We start from the raw sequence: 12,977 nt of genomic DNA on the forward strand, positions 1-12,977 counted from the left end.
CAGCGCAGCTCAGGGCACAGACGAGACCGAGGTTAGTCCTGTCTACACTGCAGAGCCCGGCCGCGCTCTGAGGGTGTTGGCAGCCACCGTGCGCTCAATGGCTCCTGCAGGAACAAGAATCGGAGAGTGCAGACAGGGCCAATCCCTCCTCACGCATCCCTCCCTCCTCTGACTCCAGCCTTCCCCGCTCCTGGATCCCTCCCTTCTGCCAACTCTTACCCTGCCCAAGATCCTCCTGCTCCTCACACTGGGGTCTTCTCCCCTTTGTCATTTCTGCCATGGTTCTCTTCCTCCTTGTGGTCTCTCTCCCCTCCCCTCTCCCCTCCCCTCTCATTACATCCCCCAACCCCCTCCCCAGAGTCTCTCTCATGATCTGGGCTCTTCCCTTCCTGCTGCTGCAGCCCCCTCCCCACTCCACCCCACCCTTGGCCACAGCATCCACCCCTGACATTGCATCCACACATCCCCCTCTATCCCTGCACCCCCACAGCCCAGCAGCCTGCTCCCCGCACCCCCTTCTCTGCCCCCTTCTCTCCCCCAGCTCACAGGCCTGGGACTGGGAACTGAGGGAGGGGGCAGGCAGGTGATACCCTTTGTACCATCCCCATGGGAACAGGGCTGGGGGCTGGTCAGCGCTGGGAGGGGATAGTCTCTGCCACGGCTGTCACTCTCAGGGACAAAGATTCCCTTTGGCCTGAGCCGGGACAGGACAGATTATTAGGGGAGCAGTGTTTTTACCCTCCTCTTTGTAACCAACATAAAAATAAGGACGGAGCGTCCCGGAGAAGGTGTCAGTGAAAGGGAAGAGATGGGACCTGTCAGTCACACTGTAAAATGAGACCTCGCCTGCTTCATAGTCCAGGAAAACCCCCACCCGGCTGGGCCTGATGCCTGTGGGGAGGGGGATCTTGGGGGGGAGGTGCAGGCCTCGTATTTCCCATCCCTCAGCCACACAGCCCAGTATCCATTCCCAGGAGTGAGTCTGCCCTTCCCTGTCCTGATCACAGATTCCCTACAAACCCCCACAGTCCAGTTTATTTTGTCTCCCACCTCCACCTCCCAGTAAAACCTCCCGCCTGTGAATCCATTTGTGCCCAGGACAATCGGATAAGTATTGAATCTCTCAGGATTGTCAGGTCGATCCTGTCGTCTCTCATCGTATGTCACAGTTTTCTGATCCTCAGACAGGACGAGGCTGGGATGAGCCATGTTTGGATCCAGAGTCACATCCACTGGGGAGAGAATCAGAGTCAGTGCTGGGGGCAGGGGCTGGTCACTGGGATCAAAGGGCAATTCACCCACGTGCCCATTAATCACTGTGATATGGGGTTCCTCACCCTTAAGGGGAGTCGGAGCTCAGCTAATGCCGGGGGACAGGGGCAGGGGGAGGGGGTGGGGAGCAGGAGTGGAAGGGAAGGAAGGGGGAGATCTCCAGGGGCAATAGGGGGGCATGAGGCAGACACCAAGGAATCAGAGGGGGATGAAAGGGTGGGGGCCAGGGATGGAGCAGGCACCAGGGAGGGCACGTACCAGGGTGCAGAGGGTGAAGGGAGGAGTGGGTGCCAGGTTGATGGGGAAGGGGAGGGGTGGGCACCAAAGGGGGGAGGGGAGGGGCAGGTGCCAGGGGGTCAGGTCAAGGGGAAGGACATGGGGGGAGGTGAGACAGGGACGGAGGGGAGATGGGGGAGGGTGTGTTGAGGGGGCTGAGGGTGGGTTGCACGAGGGGAGCAGAGAGGAGGGGCAGGTGCCATGGGGCTGGGAGGGGGGAAGTAATGGGGGCAGAGGAGTGGTGGGGGTAGGACTGGCACAGGCAGAGGGGGAAGGGTTAGGGGAGCGGGAAGGGCAGGCTTGGGCGGTGGAGAACACCCCTGGCACAGCCGCTGCCACCAGGTGAGGGAGCCCCTCCCCACTTCCCCCCCTTCCGCTCCCGAGGTCCCTGGCGCCCACCACCTCCCTCCTCTCCTCCCCCCTCCCCATGAGCCCCCCCCGCCCCTCACTGTGTCCCTCCTCACCCCCCGCCCACCGCTCGCCATCCCGAGGACGAGATGCGGTGAGCGGTGGGCGGGGGTCTCACGGGGGCAGGGGGTGAGGTGGGATGCACCGAGTGACGGCCAAGTGGGGGAGGGAGGTGGGGGGAGAGGCCTGGGGCGAGTGGGGGTGGAGTGTGGGCAGGGCAGCGGGTGGAAGAGGTGAGACGGGGGGCTAGCCTCCCCCAAGGGAAGCTGCGCCCACTGCTCATGACGGCAGGTGCCGGGGGCAGAGGAAGGTGCTCAGGGCTGGGGCAGGAGGCAGACATGGGGGGGCAGCAAAGGAAGGGGAGGGGCAGGTACTGTGGGAGCTGCTGGGGGGTCTGAGGCCACTCAAGCCGGTTCCCCGTTGTGCTGGTTGCTACACGGGCGGAGGGGGATCTTCACCTGGATCGGAATGACTGAGGGCACAGATCCCAGGGGCTGTCAACAGGACAGTCCACGGGCTCCGGGGTCACCTAGGGCGGCACAAAAGGAGCTCGGGGCCTAAGTCCCTGGTTTCAGCTCCACGGTGAGGCACAAACCTCCTGCTGACCCCGGAGCTGCCAAAACTCACTCGCAGTCGAAGTTTGTGCAGTAAAAGTTCCCTCGGTGCCTGTGTTTCTCCCTCCAGCCATGACCACGGCTGCCTCCCTCCAGGCGCGTGGACGCCTATTCCCCGGCCTGAGCCCCAGCGTGATCCACAGGCTGGGGGAAGATCGGGGTCCAGCCGTCCCAGCTAGTTTGGTAGGCGAGCTCAGGGGCGCTCTCAGACCGGGTCCCTCAGGCGAGGCCACGCAGCAGCTGGCTGGGGAGGGCTTCCCTCATACATTTTAACCCAGGGGCCAGAGCATTCCCCTAGGATGGGGGGACTCCCAGTCCCTGCTCCCCTCGGGCAGAGGGGGAGCTTAAACTGAAACAGGGCTCCGCCAGTCTCAGGAGAGCGCTTTGACCACGAGGCGAGGCGGAGGTGGGGGGCTCCCGCACTCTCTCCTGCTGAGGATTTTCCATGGTGGGTAAATAAAGGGCCATTGGTGCAGGGACGGGACCCTGGCTTCCCCCCTCGCCGGGGGGTGCTCTAACCCCCCAGCTGTAGAGTCAGCCGCATACTTGCGCTCTCTGACCCAATCACAGGTGCCGACTCCGTGGGTGCTCCGGGGCTAGACACCCTCAGAAACAAAACAGTGGGTGCCCATCAGCCACCCTCCAATCAGCTGTTTGGTGGGCCCAGCTGTTTGGCAGTGGGCGGGAGGTGCTGGTGTGGGGCAGAGCGGGGGCAGGAAGAGATGGAGCAAGGGCAGGGCCTTGGGGGAAGGGGCAGAGTGTGGGCAGGGCCTTGGGGTGGGGGTGGAGCACCCACCCAGAAAGAAGAAAGTCGGCACCTGTGCCCAATGATCTTTAATTATTCAGTCCGTCGTGGAACAGCTTCCAGAGAGAGGAGGTCTCAGAACAGACTAACTCATACCCCAGGGGTTAGGGCCCTACCCCGAGAGCTAGAAGGCCCCTGTTCAAATCCTTCCCTGCCTTGGGCAGAAGCGGGAATTGAAGCAGGGTCTCCCAGGTGATGGCTTTAACCAAGGGGCTACAAGTCATTGCCAGCTCCTCCACCCCGGCCGGTTTGTGTGGTGTGAGGAAGGTGTCCAATTCATTCCCACAAGATCTGCCGTAGGTGCTAAGCAGCCTGACTCCAAGAAAGGGGTTCCCTTTGTGGATCACTGAGCAGAGATAGGTGCCCATCTCCACGAGAGAGGCAGGGCTTAGCACACACCCCTTTCATCCGCATCTCCTACTGTCTAGCGTAGGCATCTCCTCACCTCATGTCTTGGCGTTTGTGAATCACAGTCTAAGGGCAGGTCTTCGCTTAAAATCCTGCACCGATGCAGCTGTGCCGCCGTAGCACTTTCACGGAGATGCTCTAAACTGAGAGGAAGGAGCTTTTCCCATCAGTTTAGTTCATCCAGCCCCGCCCCCCCGGCTCAGTGCATTAGGATACCCTGGCGTGCGAGGAGCCCGGGGCTCCCGGTGCTACAATGTGCGTGCACATCCTCTGGACTCGCTCATCCCTGCTGGAGCTGCCAGACTCTCCCAGCCTGCTCGAGTACACACACATGGTCAGGCTGCGAGCCAGGTGAAAACACGCACATAGCCACAGGTGTGAGGCAGAAAAGCTGCCGTATGGGCACAATTTGTGGCAACTGGGTCAGGGGAGTGTCACAAGCTGGTTATAAAAACCTGTCTGCCCTTGCAGTGGGGACAGGGCCTGCCTCACCCCAGAGCCAGGGGGACGCTGAACAGCTCTTGTCTGCTCCTGTTACACCAGAAGAACATTGTGGGTAGAGCTCGGTCTGAGCATGGAAATCCTGCCGTTGGGAAGAGAGAGCTGAGCCGTTCAGTGCCAGTGATGGGCAGATAAGAATGCCCATCCTGCAGAACCCAGGTACAGCCCTGGGAAGGGGACACTAGGGGACATATTTCACCACCAATCAGCCCTTTCCCAAAGGGAGTGTGTCCCTGTGCTCAGCAATAAATCTGCGTTTCGTCTGCCCCCAGTGACATTGCTATTTCCAGCCGACTGAATGTCACAGGGAAACACTCTGTGCAGGGAAAGGAGCAGAGAGCTCCCAGGGGAAGGTGGGTCTCACCATGGATACAATACCAGCGGTATGTACAGTACCTGCGTAGAGCCGGGCGCTTCTCCACCCTGCAACCAAACACAGACAGAGGGGTAAGAACGCCCCTGGACACAGACACACTGAGCAGGAGACAATGTCACCCAAGGGTCGTACTGGGGGGAATGGAACTTACTGAGCTCAGCCTGGAGTTTGTCTGAAAATAAAAGAGAGAGAAATGAGTCAGTGTCACATTACCTTGCAGAAGGGAAGTGAGTGAAAAAGACCTTAAAGCAAGGAAGCCTCCTGGGCAGCAAAGGAAAAGGAAAGGAAGAAATACAGTACAGTAACCTCATCTGGCCACCTGCTCAGGAGCAAGAGGTTGTTAGAGCTAAAGAGGGATCCTTCAGCAAATGAAAAGTATTAACCCTGTGAAGCCAGTAGAAAGCCACATTAAGTACATTGGGTGAAGCGAATGATAGGAATTAGGGGGTTAAAATGGAATTAGAAGAGGGAATAGCCAAAAATATAAAACAAATAAAGGGAACAATTGAGGAGGGTAATGACAATGCTGAGAGACTGATTTCTTTGCAACAGTTTTTACCACACTGAGTGTGGTGGGAAGAGACCAGCCCTGGAGCTGCTCTTTTCAAGAAATGAACATCAGGGCTTGAGGTGTGAAGCAGAGATAATAGAACAGACTGATTAATGAAAGAGCCAGACGTCACCAAGACCAGAGGAGATCCTTGCCAGGTTGCAAATGCCCAAGAGTTGTGAAATGACCTAAGAGCGCTATGGCGGAGCTGTTAACAATAATATGCATCTCATTAAAATCAGCTACTCTTCTGGAGAATCGGAATGTTGTAACCAGCTTTTCAAATTTTGGTAGGACTTGTCCTGAGAATGACAGCTCAGTGAGCCTTGGGGAAGGGGTTGGAATAGGGGCAGGGAGGAGGCAGAGTTGGGGTGGGGCCTTGGGGTAAGGGGTTGGCATGGGGGGTGGGGCTAGGGTGGGAAGAGGTGGGGTGGGGCGGGGCCGTATGGAAGGGGTGGAGTGGGGTCAGGGCCAGGGGTAGAGGGAGGTCGAGCACACAGGGGAAACGGGGAAGTCAGCGCCTATGGTGGTATTAGTTAAGTTTTTCCTCGGTGATGCCCTCATCAGGGACAAACATTGTCGTTCATGTCCCCAGCAGTGATCCTCACACATGGTGCTTGCCGTGCCTCTGTGAGGCCCACGTTAAAGAAGCGTTGCTCAGTCATGAAATGGACTCAAGTGGCTCGAGACCTTTGCCTAAAGCAGCACCTGCTTGACCAGGCTATGTGACCTCCTTTCGTTGTGAGGTCCTTGTCTGACTGGAAGTGGCCCTCGGGCTCTGAGAGCACTGCTGCTTCGCAGTCCAGAGCAGGTGCCTCTCTCAAGAAACGGGGGAGCTGTTCGCCACTGCATGCACCAAGGAAAGGATCTCATAAGACCAACTGAGACTCCAGGAGACTCTTTCACTTTGCACAGGGTTGGTGCTCGTGTGCGATATGGCATGGGTGCCTCTAACCTTTCCCTGGTACCATGTGGAGAGATTAGAGACCTGGTATTATGGGCTCTGGTTCCGGCCCCAGGGCATCTGTGGAGTCTGGCACCAAAGAGGATGATGGTGGCACTGACTGTCTCCGTGTCGGTGGCATTCCAGGCAGCCACAGACCTCCTTTACCTTTCACCCCAACCTCTCCTTTGGCCCAGGGCTATGCCATCTATCGCCCCATTGGCTGAACAGGCTGTTGAATCAGGGCCAGTATCGAGGTTGGTGTGGGAGATCTCAACAGCTTTCACCGTCCTTGACTTCGGCACTGTCAACCAGTCCAGTACAACTGATGACTTTGGGACTGATACTGCTTCCAGCCTTGGCATACTCAGTGCAGGTGGAGCTGCTTCCATTATCAGCGCTGGTCCCTGCCTTGTTATGGGTCACAGATGAGTCAGGCCAGGTACTTGCTCCCTCTGGTCTGGCTCTGACTTTATTCCTGGAATCCCAAGGCTTCTCAGTTTCAAGGTTGGGATCTTCCTTCTCCTGGTCTCCATCGCCAAACCAGCATCGGGGACTGTTTACAGAGCATTATAGGCATCAGGACTGGTGCTTCTCTCATGGTCAAGATGGGGGTCTCGGGCCACAATGCCTTATCCTTACCAGAGGCCTCCATGGAATCTGTGGGACCTTCCTCGGTGATGGAGGTCATACTGCTTAGCTCAAGCAAAGGTGACATTGCTGGTCAGATCAGCAGTAGGAAATATAGGCCCACCACAGGTTCCAGCACTGGTGAGCTTTACCCATGGAGTATTTCGAGGCCTATCAGGACCTCTTGTCCCCTGCTTCACTGGGGATTCAGGCAGAGTTCCTTCAATGAATGTCCATCAGTTAGCGGATGCCCTGCAGCCATCTGCTCCTGGTAGCGTAGCCCTCCCGATCAATGATGCACCACTGGAGTCTGCAAAGTTTTTCTGGAGCCTGCTGACTTCCATACTGCCCACCACACTGCATTGATTCGGCCTTAACTGGAGTATTGTGTCCTGCTCTGGGCGCCACATTTCAGGAAAGATGTGGACAAATTGGAGAGAGTTCAGAGAAGAGCAACAAGGATGATTAGGGGTCTGGAAAACATGACCTATGAGGGAAGATTGAAAGAACTGAGTTTGTTTAGTCTGGAAAAGAGAAGACTGAGAGGGGACATGATAACAGTTTTCAAATGCCTAAAAGGTTGTTACAAGCAGGAGAGAGAAAAATTGGTCTCCTTAACCTCTGATGATAGGACAAGAATCAATGGACTTAAATTGCAGCCAGGGAGGTTTACGTTGGACATTAGGAAAAACTTCCTACCTGCCAGGGTGGTTAAGCATGGGAATAAATTGCCTAGGGAATCATAGAATCATAGAATCATAGAATATCAGGGTTGGAAGGGACCCCAGAAGGTCATCTAGTCCAACCCCCTGCTCGAAGCAGGACCAATTCCCAGTTAAATCATCCCAGCCAGGGCTTTGTCAAGCCTGACCTTAAAAACCTCTAAGGAAGGAGATTCTACCACCTCCCTAGGTAACGCATTCCAGTGTTTCACCACCCTCTTAGTGAAAAAGTTTTTCCTTTTGTGGAAGGTTTGATGGAGGTTGTGGAGTCTCCATCACTGGAGATTTTTAAGAGCACGTTAGACAAACACCTGTCAGGGATGTTCTAGATGGTGCTGGTCCTGCCATGAGTGCAGGAGACTGGACTTAATGACCTCTCGAGGTCCCTTCCAGTTCTATGATTCTATGAAAGTGCACAGAAAGGGCTTCTTCTCTCACTTGGCATAAACTCCCTCGTCATGACTGCTGTGAATGATAGAGCCCAGCAGGGCAGGTTTAAGTCCATTCTGAAGGACAAATTCTCCAACAGGATGGATTAAATGGGCAGGAAGATTTACACTTGCTCCTCCCTGCAAATGGGAATTTATGCCAGCAGGCATTGGTGTCCAGTTATGACTTCGTAAATTGGACAGTGATGCCTAAGTTTGCAAACCAGCTGCATGTAGCCACTAGAGAGGAATTTCAGGAATCTGATTTTCGACAAAATCTACAGGGTTCTGACCAGAGTGCGGGGTGAGGGGCTCAGCCTACATAAGCAATGAAGTATGCAACCTTCTAGTTGAAAAAAAGCCACATAATTTTGCTCCATGATCTAAATTTTCACCGTGAGATTCTGTGCTCGGAACCTGCAGCATCGGTGCAGGGAAGAGCTAAGGTGACCGTGACGGGTTGAATCACAGAAACCCCCTGGGGGCTGCCAACTGATGTGCCAAGACTACGTCTGCCCCTGCTTACCCTGCCAGCTTGGGACTCCAGCACCCTGTCTTGTGGAGACAGACACGCCAGTCTGCTCCAACACAGACCCAGGGTCTGAGCCACATGCCCCAAAGCTGCAGGCTTATCTGAAAGCAACTTAAGAAGCGTTCCTCTCTTTAACACTCAGATGCCCAACTCCCAATGGGGTCCAAACCCCAAATAAATCCGTTTTACCCTGTATAAAGCTTACACAGGGTAAACTCAGAAATTGTTTGCCCTCTATAGCACTGATAGAGAGATATGCACAGCTGTTAGCCCCCCCCCCCCCCGCAGGTATTAATACATACTCTGGGTTAATTAATAAGTAAAAAGTGATTTTATTAAATATAGAAAGTAGGATTTAAGTGGTTCCAAGTAATAACAGACAGAAAAAAGTGAATTACCAAGCAAAATAAAATAAAACATGCAAATCTAAGCCTAGTACAGTAATAAAACTGAATACAGATAAAATCTCACCCTCCGAGATGTTTCAATAAGTTTATTTCACAGACTGGTCCCTTCCCAGTCTGGGCACAATCCTTTCCCCTGGTTCAGCCCTTGTTCCAGCCCAGGTGGTAGCGAGGGGATTTCTCATGATGGCCGCCCCCTGTGTTCTGTTCCACCCCCTTATATGGCGTTGGCATAAGGTGGGAATCTTTTGTCTCTCTGGGTCCCCACCCCCACTTCTAAATGGAAAAGCACCAAGTTTAAGATGGAGTCCGGTACCAGGTGACATGGTCACCTGTCACTGTGAGACCCCCCCAAGCCTTCATTGCTCCCAGCTTGGCTCACAGGAAGGCCTGCCTGCAAACAGAGCCATCCACCGTCAACTGTCCTGGTTGATGGGAGCCATCAAGATTCCAAACCACCATTAATGGCCCACACTTTGCATAATTACAATCGGCCCTCAGAGTTATATTTCCTGTTTCTAGTTTCAGATACAAGAGTGATACATTTATACAAATAGGATGACCACACTCAGTAGATTATAAGCTTTGGAATGATACCTTACAAGAGACCTTTTGCATGAAGCATATTCCAGTTACATTATATTCATACTCATTAGCATATTTTCATAAAATCATACAGCGTGCAACGTCACTGTGACTTTTAACATTCCTGGCATCCGCCGGCTCCTGGGCTGCTCTGGTGCCAAAGCAGCCCCTGAGGTAAGTCAGGGCTAGTCCACATGGGTGCTGCAGTGATGTCATCTCCAGAGCACCGTCTTCTAGCATACGGTGACTTGCACGCACACCACCCTCATTTCTATCCTGGGGCTCCCTATGGTTTTTCATAGGCCAAAGCACATAAAATAAATTTCCCCTTCTGCGGGGTTCTGATACATTATAAATTAATTCATTTATTTATTTTCTCCCCTCTTGTCACTTTACCTTTCTCTCTGTGTTGCCTCCAGAAGCAGTAACTGGCCAGGGCAATGAGAACCACCAGGAGAGCCAGGATCACCCCCAGAACCACAGTCCAGGCATCGACTCTTGGGAAAAACAGCTCTGCAAGAGAAAGTGTTATTGACTTGGGAACAAATACGTACATAAGAATATTAGAACAGCCAGACTGGGTCAAACAAATGTTCCGTGGAGCCCAGTATCCTGTCTTCTGACAGTGGCCAAAGCCAGATGCTGCAGAGGGAATGAACAGAACAGGGCAATAATCAAGTGATCCATCCCCTGTCACCCACACCCAGCTTCTGGCAGTCAGAGGTTTAAGGACACCCAGAGCAAGGGGCCACATCCCTGCCCATCTTGGCTAGTAGCCATTGGTGGACCCGTCCTCCATGAACACACCTGCTTCTTTTCTGAAACCAGTTATACTTTTGGCCTTCACTAGATGGCAATGAGCTCCACAGGTTGACTGTGCGTTGTGTGAAGAAATATTTCTTTTTGGTTGCTTTAAACCTGCTGCCTATTAATTTCATTCCTTGGTTCTTGTATTATGTGAAGGGGTAAGTAACACTTCCTTGTTCACTTTCTCCACACCCGTCACAATTTTATAGACCTCTGCCCTATCCCCCCTTAGCCGTCTCTTTCCCAAGCTGAAAAGTCCCAGTCATTTTAATTTCTCCTCAGAGTGAAGCTGTTCCAGGCCCTTAAACATTTTTGTTGCCATTCTCTGCACCTTTCCATTTCTAATATAGCTTTTCTGAGATGGGGCAACCAGAACTGCCTACGGTATTCAAGATATGAGCGTACCATGGGTTTATATAAATTTATTATGATATTTACTGTCTTATGATCTACCCCCTTTCTAATAGTTCCTAACATTCTGTTAGCTTTTATTAATACCACTGCACATTGAGTGGATGTTTTCAGAGAACTATCCACAATGAGTCCAAGATCTCTTTCTTGAGTAGAAACAGGTAAGTAAGGCCTGATCATTTTATATGTCTAGTTGGGATTATGTTTTCCAATGTGCATCACTTTGCATTTATCCACATCGAATTTCATCTGCCACTTTGTTCCCCAGTTTTTTGAGATCCCTTCATAATTCTTCACAGTCTGTTTTGGACTTAACTATCTTGAGTAATTTTGTATCATCTGCAAGTTTTACCATCTCATTGTTTACCTCTTTTTCAGACCTTTTATTAGTATGTTGAGCAACACTGGTCCCAGTACAGATTCCTGAAGGACATCACGATTTACCTCTCTTCTTTCTGAAAACTGACCATCTATTCCTACTCTTTGTGTCCTGTCTTTTAAGCAGGTACTGATCCATGAAAGCACCTTCCCTCTTATCCCATAGCAGCTTACTTTGCTTAAGAGCCTTTGGTGAGGGGCCTTGCCAAAGGCTTTCTGAAAGTCAAGGTACCCTGCACGTACTGGATCACCCTTCTCCACATGTTTGTTGACCCCCTTCAAAAAATTCTAATAGATTAATGCAGCATGATTTCCCTCTACAAATGCCACGTTGACTTTTCCCCCAACAAATCATGTTCACCTATGTGTCTGGTACTTCTGTTCTTTACCATAGTATCAACCAATTTGTCTGGTACTGAAGTTAGGCTGTAGCTGCCAGGCTCGGTTCTGGAGACTTTTTGTTTTTAAATAAGAATTCTCTTCATCACCCCCTTGAGAACTGCGATGTTCCAGCACAGAGAGAAGTCAGATACAAACCGAAATACTCTTGCCTGAAGCTTGCAGCGTAACACAATGTTTTGTTTTTTAGAATCCAGAATCTTAACACCCAAGAACCCAAAACAGAGAGGGGCTGCTCCCTAAGGCAGCAGGCACAACTTCCACCTTGCAGGGCCCTCGAGCTCAGTCTCTAGCCCAGGCCCAAATGTCTACACTGCAATTTAACAGCCCCTTAGCCCAAGCTCCACAAGCCTGAGTCAGCTGGCATGGGCCAGCCATGGGTTTTGAATTGCCGTGTAGACATATCCAAAGAGAACTAAGCTTATTCAGATGTTTCCAAGAAGTGCTCAACATGTTGAAGGTCCAGGCCAATAAATAGGAGACACAATGATAAATACTTTCTGCCCATGTCTGTGGCATCTCAGTCCAGCCATGTGCGGCACGGCCGGGCACTGACCTGCTATGGAAATCGCTGACTCTCTCTCCTGGTCGAGTCGGGGGTTCCTGACACAGCAGGACACTTTATGGTTGGACTCTTCTGTTAGAACAATGGCAATCTCTGTTTGAAACAGGCCACCGGCCTCTTGGGATATTTTTTCAGAGGCTGATGGTAAGAGCTTCCCCTGGAGATCTCTCCACTGAGCCTCAGGCTCTGGGTACCATCCAGATGATCGACACACCACCTGGATCTCTCCATCCTGATGTCCCTCTACAGAGATATCAGGATCGGAGCCCAAACCTACAGAAGAAATAAATAAATTTGTGATAACCCAGTAATGAGCCAAAAGCTTTATTACACTGTTATCAAAAGCCATTTCCTATCAAACTAATAATTGAATGTGAGTCCACGAGTGCAGCTGGTCACCTAATTTGGCCAGATTCCTATTTGATATAGAGTAGAATTAATGTTAATGTCAGTGCTGTTCTATGCACAAACTTTCTCCAGTTTAGTTAACCTGGTTTAGTTAATCAAGTGCAAATCCCTTAAATCAAGACTTAAACTAAATCAATATAAGCCATTTCCAAACTCGTTTCAGAGGGTCCACCTGGATGTTTGCCCTAGTTCAGCAGTTCTCAAATTTTAGCAACCTAAGGACCCCCATTTTGATTTCAAATTTTCAGCAAACCCCCTAGCCCAACCTGCTCAGCACCAGGCCCTGCTCTCACTCCACCCCTTCCCCCAAGACCCCATCCTCGCCCCACCTCTTCCTGCCCCTGCTCCACCCCTGCCCCTCCTCTTCCCCACCTCTTTCTATCCCCTCCCCTGAGCACACCCCGTCTCTGCTCCTTCCTCTCCCTCCCAGGCCCTGCTGCACACCACTGAACAGCTGTTCCCCAGCACACAGGAAGCACTGGGAGGGAGGAGGCGGTGTTGAGGGAGGAAGGGAAGGAGTTGATCAGTGGGGTCCGTGCACCCCCTGGAGTACCT

At 52.4% G+C, this 12,977-nt stretch overlaps 1 pseudogene; it reads right to left on the minus strand.

The window, feature by feature from the left end:
- Nucleotides 1-670: 670 nt before the first annotated feature.
- The window catches only part of LOC141996226 (butyrophilin subfamily 1 member A1-like), a 28,900-nt pseudogene continuing 16,593 nt past the window's right edge, over nt 671-12,977 (minus strand).

The sequence above is a fragment of the Natator depressus genome, chromosome 11 (genome assembly GCF_965152275.1).
Source record: "Natator depressus isolate rNatDep1 chromosome 11, rNatDep2.hap1, whole genome shotgun sequence".
NCBI classification, from domain to species: Eukaryota; Metazoa; Chordata; order Testudines; family Cheloniidae; genus Natator; species Natator depressus.